Source organism: Electrophorus electricus, chromosome 2, assembly GCF_041902795.1.
Source record: "Electrophorus electricus isolate QZ-2024a chromosome 2, ASM4190279v1, whole genome shotgun sequence".
Taxonomy (NCBI): Eukaryota; Metazoa; Chordata; class Actinopteri; order Gymnotiformes; family Gymnotidae; genus Electrophorus; species Electrophorus electricus.
In genome coordinates, this window is record NC_137498.1 from 26,828,755 (window position 1) to 26,837,580 (window position 8,826).

An 8,826-nucleotide genomic window follows, 5' to 3' on the forward strand; every position below is an offset into this window, starting at 1 on the left:
CTGAACAGGTCTGTGTATTTTATGTGCACTTTTCTTTTTGGGGGAGAGGGGTTGAAATCTTGACTGACAGCTTCAAAAACGGATCGGGACATGAGTGCCTGCAGGGTACTAGCTGATGAGCAGAAGTGAGAACTGGGTGCATTCACACAGTAATTATTAAACAGGATCTTGGGACTGTTCACACCACCACACACCACATCATGACAGGCAGGAGTTATAAGGCTGAAACTCTAGATTCAAACAGCAGTCATGTTGCTGAGGGATTATGCAGAGTGCTCATCTCCAGAGACATGCTTATTTTGGCCGAGGTGATCAGTCGCCCTGGGGGGATCACTCTTTTTCACTGCATTTCAACAATTTTATTCACAGTAGTAATACTGGAGACACACACACAAACAGATATATGCACACACACACACACACACATACACACACACTCACTGATTTAGGATTCACTTGAGGTTTTCTGACATTTAGTGTCTTTAAAGGTATGAGCACAAGTAAAGTGTGGGAGCAGATTCACCACAGAATAGCCTTAGTGGTTTTATTTACATGTTGGTGTTACAGTGGGTGCAAAAATTGGGAAGTGAATATTATATTAATTAGCTCATCTTCTGCAAGGGTTGAAAGGGTCTGATAGAGTTACTATTTGTGTTTTCTGTTCACAGATTCAGGATGTCGGTGCTTTTTAAGCACAGTCTGTCATACACATGAGCATTCTGGGTTGAAAAAGAGCAGTAAAAATATCTAAATATCTAAACACCTGGCATATCTTTTACAACTTAGGCAGAAGTACCTTAAAGTTTCAGTAAGAAGAAATCAGCCAAATGTTTCCCACTAAATTTCACTGAAATTCACCAGATTTGCTTTTTCATTTTAAATTACATTGAATGTAATACAGCAAATACAGAATAATAAAATATTAAGTATACACTTATACATGTAATATAGGTGCAATATAGTGTGTTTGTATTTCTTTTAACTCTTAATTTATTGAAGTATTTAGTCTTCACTTTTATCACAACACTATATATGTTTAAATGGATTATATGCATTTTATATGCATTCTTTATCTTTTATTAATCACATTTCTTTACATTTTGTTGTTAACACTTTATTTTGAGTGATCTTTTATAGATGATTAATAAGCTCTCAAAACAGACCTCAAACCAACTAAAATAACCTTAACCTCAACCCAAAACCTAACCCTAACCATAACCCTAATCTTAACCCCAACCTTAACTGCAATCCAAAACCTAATCCTAACCCTTGCCCTGGCAGTATATTATATCTGTTAAATGTTCAGTAACTTCTACAAATATGAACTTGGATACTCCAAAATAAAGTGAAAAACAACAGAATTCATCAGAATATAAACAAATCTTATTTACACAGTTAGATACAAAAAAGTGTCTTTATTACATAATCTACTGAATGTATTTAGAGCTTCACTTCTGCTACATCATTAATATGTTGCTAAGAGTCTGTTGAGTGTTTATTTAATCCAAAAAGGAATACACAAAATACTATCTAGTATATTTAACTTCATAGTTTTGTAACATTTTCTTTTTAATTTTTGACCAAAAGCCTTCATGAAGTGATAGATCTTGAGATGGCATAAGATTTATTATTCTTCTGTCTATGTGAAGCACTTTAAATTGCCACTGTATATGAAACGTGCTATACAAATAAACTTGGCTTGCCTTGCCTTACATGGAAGTTTATACAAATATCTTTGATATCATTGTACATGTTCAGCGAGATTCGGTCATTTCTACTCAAACGTAGATAATAATTTTGGACCTGATTTCAAGCAGGTGTTCTCAAGCTCTTGATTGAAACTGTGAATAGGCAAGAGCCCTTCATGTAATGCAAACTGCCCTGTTTCTTGTTTTCACACAGCCTGTTAGGTGTCTATGGACAGAACTACTGCTGCAACACTTAAAAAGTGTTAACAAGCAAGAAAGTGAGATTCTTTGCACCTGTTATTTTAACCATCACCATTGTTAGAAAATTGCCTTCAAGCAAGAAACACATTACTTTTAAAGTTTTGGCACAAGCAAGTTAGTTCTCTTTACTGCCATTCCATGGGGCCCCTCTCCGATTTATTTTTAAAAAGACAAGAACCCCCAGCCACACACATACACACCCCACCCGCTGCCCCACGATATCCCTCTGAGATTTTTCACCCTCACCAAAATAAAGGAGTGAAAAATTGGGGCTAGTTAGCAATACAGTCTTGCTGTAACAAAAAAAAAAACAAGGTCAAAGATAGGTCAAACTAGCATACACAACCTCCGAATAACCTTTACTTTGAAATGGCCCTGATGCTCACTCAACTGCACACATGCACACAGACATGTATATACACACATACAAAAAACTTTGACATGATGTTGGAGGGGGGAACACCTCTATGCTAATGGAAGTGATCATAGAAACAGGAACAGATTGTAAGTGTGTGTGTGTGCGTGTGTGACTATGTCAGTTTTAGAGTTACTGATACTCCTCCAGCTTCTCTGGATGTGAAAGAGTGAGACAGAATGCAGGCATGTGTCACTTTATTGGGGCACAGGAGGGTCAGATATGTTCGGGTCTTCTCCCTTTTGAAAGGTAAATCAGAGAGGAGAGGCAGACATTTGATGTGCTGGGGAAGAGAGAGGAGCAGGGCTTCAAATCAATTTTCCCCCCTCTTTAGAGGCCCTGTGAGACAGGAGTTCTCAGCCATTTTGAAAAGAGTCCCTTTCAAATGGATTTTCTGCCTCTTTAAAAAGAGTAGATGAGAAAGGTGAGTGAAGGGAACAGGAGGAAGAGAAGGAGAATAGGAGGCTGTAAAATTGATCCCCAACTTTCAAGCCATTACAGGGAGGTAGAAAATTGAATGCACAGTTTTTTTTGTCAGGTGGCTTTCAAAGGAATCAGCATGGGTAATACTAGGCTCGGGGCAAAGCAACGAAGCACTCTATGGGGTTCATCCCTATATGAGGAGAAATAAGTTTAAACAGTGTTTGCTCAATCTCTCTTCAAGGGTTTTAGTATATTATACTCCCTCTGGTACAAAGTAATTTGGGTGGGGGCAGAGGAGTTCTATATGGCCTGATGTAAGAGAAAAAGGGGTGATTGGGGCAATAAAACCCATTCATTCCTCCTCATTTACAGAACAGAGGAATAAACAAAAGGAAAGGTGGACAAAGGATGCTGCCGACAGTCAGAAGTGTGCCAAGCTGGCCAAGAGGGAGTGATTTTAACAGAGTATATGCAGTAAAACAGAGCATGTCAAGTAAAGATAGCGTAAGTGTGCGGGTGAAAGTGTCGGGGTGTGTTACTAAAGTGTGAGAAGATGCAACACAATCATTTATGTTCTCTTTTTTATGTAATAAATTGAGAAGTGAGCTGATGCAGTTGTGTTTAAAAGCGACGGGCCCCCAGATGAGCTGTTAAACTGATTGTAAAGCATAATTTATTTCTGTTTCTGACAGTAAAAAAGTAAAGTTGAAGGTGCTTTAAAATAATGAGGCATGAAATCAAAATTAAAAATGAACATTTAGAGAGAGAGATGTGTATGTTGGATTCAAATTCCCATTAGCTTGGCAAAAGTATTGAGCTGACAGAAAATCTAAAACATTTTAGCAAACATTATTAAAATTCTATTTGGGGAGTTAATAACACAGGGTAAAACTAAATTATTTAATTTACTGAAATAGAAATAGCTGTGATAGCTTAAAATATGTACACGGTTAAGCAATACATTTATCAAATTTTGGTCACTTGTCGGCAGTTGTATTTGCTTGGTATTTAATTTGTGTACTTTTAACTTTTAACAAATTTTGCTAACAAGTGTATTCTGTAATAACCATTGTCAAAATGTATACATTTTAGCTTCAATTCCATAGAGGCAAACAGATATATTAAATTCACTCATGGTAAAACATGTGTCTTACCTTCATCTTAGCATCAATACAATTACAGAATCCTATATAAAAGTGGCCTGATGTTTTGGGTGTTACACTCCGTCTCTCTTCATTTGTGAGCATTCATAAGATGTGTATTTATTAAAGTTCATTTTATTTTTTTCCTGTAAAGGAAGCATCTTGGTGACCAGCATTTGTCGTCTCTGATGGGCTGGAGGGGGCATTAACTCATGTGAACATTAACTCATTCCTATGTATGAAGGCAAGTCAGTGAGTACAAAAGGCAAGATCTGGAGTGAAGGAACATTTGCGTTTAGTTGAAGTGCTTGTGGAGGAGGCACATGCCCTCGCCGAGGGAGGTGAAGAGAGAGAAGAAGGATTGGAGTCATAAATCCCATGTGTTTCCTCCTCTTAAGTAATGAGAGATTGAGAATGAAGAAGTGTGCCACTCTGCATGGAGCCTGGGCCAAAGAAGGGGGAGCAGGGAGGCATAATGTCCATCCAATTCATCTTTAACCCCACCCCCCTCCTAAAAAGTAGGGAAATGACTACCATTCAGTGTATCTGTTTACTGCGATGTAATGGAATACAGAGGGCACACATGCCCACTCACCCACACACCGGTAATTGTAGTGGGCTTTGAAATCAATGTTTACTTGCTTTTGCACTGATGACCATGTCAACCACTGTTAGCTGAACATTTCTTCTAAAGACATATTTTTCTTCTTTCTTTCTTTTTCTTTCTTTCTTTCTTTCTTTCTTTCTTTCTTTCTTTCTTTCTTTCTTTCTTTCTTTGTTTAATCAAACCCAGTTCCCCCTGAAGCCAGGTTCAGTTCCTATAGTAAATGAATACTGTATCTATACTTTAAATTTGGAAAGCAAGAACAAATTGGGGAAACAATCTACACTGTTAGATCTGGAAATGGAGGTCCTGGTGACAAAATTACCCTCTTTATTTGATAATAAATTAATAAACCAATAGCTTTTATAATAGCCTCAAAATGTCTGACCTCTATATGACTTTATAGTCCTTTAGAATTGTGTTGATAAGATGATGACAGAAGCAGGAAATGGTCACAAAATATGTTCATAATAGCATAATTCCATAATAACATAATTCCTATGATTTGAGAGCCCTGCCGAATGAAATTTGTCTGTGATAGAAGTAATATTCTAGCAGCTTAATTGCATGGGCTCTGGCTCAGCAGTAAGAGTTTGTGGTTCTGTCCTCAAGTTACCTCCGCTCGAGTGAATGAATTAGTGAATGCTTAACTGAGCATAAATGAATACTGTAGCATCCAAAAAAATGCTGGTCACTGCTCACTCTCTGTAGCAGTGAAAGGAACTGAAGGGTAGGTTTACACCTGTAGAGTTTGTCAATCATTAGCATGTACAGGTGAAGTATTCCTATAAAGTTTATCTGCTTTTCGGTAGACATAAATGGCTGGTTCAGTCACTGGTAATGTCAGCAAAGGCATTCCCTGGATCACTGTCGTCCTGCTTGAGTGAGCAGTGGTTTTGCACAACATAGATTTCTGCCCTGTCGCTGTAATTCTGTTGTCAGGCAGGGGGCAATGATCTCATGATAGCAATTACAGTGTTAACATTACTCATTGTTTATTAGTACAAAATTCATGGATTGTGGGCTGTTAACTAGTTAACAGAAGCTTAATGTAAAAATGGTCATTTGGGCCTCATGCAAAGAGCAGTCATACACCTTCAATCTTATCTGGGTCATCACTCCCCTGAAATTAATGACATATGGGATTTTCAATGTGAGACCACCTTTTGAGAAAGTCAGCCCCTGTGTGGAATCTTCCCAGTCCCTTTGTGATACCATGTTACAAGACACTGAAAGGAAGGTAAATCCATTAATATCAAGACATTTCTAATATCAAAACACTTCGAAAAAAAATCCCAATAGTGATGCAGTTGTGAAATCATGACAATAAACTTACTGAAATACTGAAATACTGAACGTCAGCTTGCCTGAAGATTCCACTTCATGTATTCATACAGGTTAGAAATGAGTGAGACTAGACTGCTCATTAGAGTTCTAGTTTAAGAAGTTAATCTGTTTATTTCTGTAGGGTCCTCACTACATAGTTCAAACACTGGTCAGTGTCAGTCATTATGGCTGACCGTCAAACCCAAAAACTGCTGGAGCTGTTCTCTGTAGTGTGAAGGCTGGAAGAGGTTTGAGGTCTGATCACTTCAGACAGTTCTTAGCGTTCTGTGTGGGTGAAAGGAGTGTGTGTACATGCATTCATGCTGTGTATGTGCAGGTTGTGTGTGCTTGTGTGTGTGGGTCTGTGTGTGTGTGTGCTGGCATGTCTATGTCCTAATGAGAAGCTATGGTGAGATTTCCACGTACTAAGCTGGAGAGTGAAAGGCTTTCCATTTTAGCTCTGCCAAATATTTGCAGTGCGTGCTGACCTGATATTTTCAAGAAGCATGATATTGAATCCTCTTCACTAGTGTCCATGTGTCTGTGTGTGTACTGATGTGTGTGTGCGTGTATGTACATAACGTTGCAGCAATGTTTATGCAACACTGTAATTTGGTTTGATTGTTAGTACTGTGCTGTGTACTGCATTCAAAGGCTGATGTTTTGCTCTCTGTGAGGTCTGTACCGATCTGTCCAACACTAGCTCTCTCTCTCTCTCTCTCTCTCTTTCTCTCTCTCTCTCTCTCACACACACACACACACACACACACACACACCCATACACACACACACACACACACACACACACACACACGCGCACACACACACACATACACACACAATCATGACCAGCAGTGGTTAAAAGATACCTTATTCGTCCACTGTAACCACTATCATTTGCAATGTTTCCTTCACTGTGTTCCTCTGTGGTTTCTGACAAGCTTCTCTGTTCTATAAACACATATTGACTCAACTTGCATGTTAATAATATCAACCTCGTTTTCCAAGATTAAGCATTGTTAAAGTTTTCATCGTTCAAGACAACTGACGTTCTATATATGACGTTCTTCAGTATAATACTAAAACTAGCCGATTGCCATCACCACTTACCTTTCTCTCTCTTCCACTTCTCTGGCATGTCTTGTTTGTTCAAAACTGCTTCTTTTCTGTGCTTCCCACTCCGTCGTCCATTTACTATTTCTGTCTCACTCACTGGCTCCCTCCTTAGCTCTGTGGTTGTCCGCCTCCTTTGAGCCAGATCTCTAATTCTCACTCTATCCTGAAAACCAGTGGCTTTCTCAGAACATTTCTCCAAACATTCACTCTTTCTGTGTTACCCTTTCACCCTGAACCTGGCTCTGTCCTTCACTTCATGTAATTTTCTTGAAGATTACTTCTCCCATTTTTCATGTGTTCCTATTTTGACTCTTTTTTTTTTTTGTCTGCTTGTCTGATTTGTTTTTTGTTTGTTTTTTTACCTCCAGGCTCTTGTCTGTTTGTGGGCTCTTTCATGTTGCCTTTTCTTTTTCTGTGTCTTCACCCACACTCTAATGGTGTGACACACAGGCCATGTTGTAGGGATAGTATTCATTAATTTATATGACCTCTCCACCTTACAGGCTTCTAGTAAATATAGCTCTTTCACAGTTTGATCTTAAAAATAGCTAGTACACATAGCTGAATTAGGAAACAATGTCATATTTAATGGTTATAGTGTCCACTTGATTTACCTTTGACTCCATTTTAAAAGTTGACCTGTTATACACAGTCAATCTATTGATGAAACCTACAAAGACACAAATGTTTGAGTTTGGTGCTTTTGTTTTCTGTTTTCAATAACTGTATTTGCAATAACTTTCAATAACTGTTACTTGCTTAACAGAATTTATTTATTGAGATGTTATTTTGCAGATGATTGCAGTCACATAATCTCAGTGCATCCATCTAATAACTGAATACAATTTCACATAAATTTCCAAGCCATATATGTGCTAAATGTACTTGGTTGTATTCTGAGCATAGTTTCTTTTAGATGCCTTAAGGCATAAAGGAAACTTTCTGACCACAAACAGAAGTTTTTTTTAGCTATTTCTCTAGTTTTTGCTGATACATATTGTATACTGTGGCTGACATTTGTCTGTGCAGTACTAAGAGAGCAAAAAGCAAAACCACAAATATACTTTCTGATATATGAGACCTGTTTTTTGTGACTTGCTGACACCTTGGTTGCCTCCTAATAAATCAATAAGATAAGGTTTGCAAACAAAAACAAAGCAATCCCCCATTACTGCCCAAGTACAGTGGACCTGAATGTTTTCAAACTGAGCTGAGTAGGTGTCTGCTGCACTGTGTCAAAAATTCAGAACAAACCAAATATGTAGTCAACCTATAGAACCAGTTTACATAACATGACATCAGCATTCCAGGCTGAGTCACCTGTTTGATGAAAGGAGGTGCTGTTATTTTCAGTGCCATAACACAAATATGACTGCTACATGGGACCCAGATTGAAGCTTATCCAGAGAACTATATAACAAAGTTGATACATGTATTAAACCTGTATCATGAAGTTGCTATGTGTATTGACCCTGTCAGGCATGAGTACACACCTGTTTCCTTGTGCATTCTTCCCACAGGTCTCATCTCTGTTACATTCACCTCCTCAAGTTTCATTATACGGTGGTGCGTGCTCAGGTATACATGTGTCTGTGTTACATGGAAATAACCCAGATTCAGACAGCTGTTTTGAATAGCTATACTGCAGACATGGCTGTTCAGTTGGGAAGAATTTGAAATAACTTAATTTTCCATTCTTCCTTTTTGTGCAAAGAGCTTCTACACTTGCTTTGCAAAGGAATTTATATTGCCAGAAATTTTTTTTTTTTTCCTGAAAACTAAGAAACCAGGCCACAAATTCATTAGATATATGAACAGAATGGACTTTGCTTGAATAACTATAATAAAGAA

General features: G+C 38.0%; 1 long non-coding RNA gene across 1 annotated transcript; it reads right to left on the reverse strand.

The window, feature by feature from the left end:
* Window positions 1–4,354: 4,354 nt before the first annotated feature.
* LOC113572583 (uncharacterized) lies at window positions 4,355–7,038 on the reverse strand. The gene is made up of 3 exons (XR_003410135.2): window positions 6,970–7,038; window positions 5,697–5,762; window positions 4,355–4,440 (listed from the first exon to the last, which is right to left on the reverse strand). It is a non-coding gene; the product is annotated as an uncharacterized LOC113572583 (long non-coding RNA).
* Between the last annotated feature and the right edge of the window lie 1,788 nt (window positions 7,039–8,826).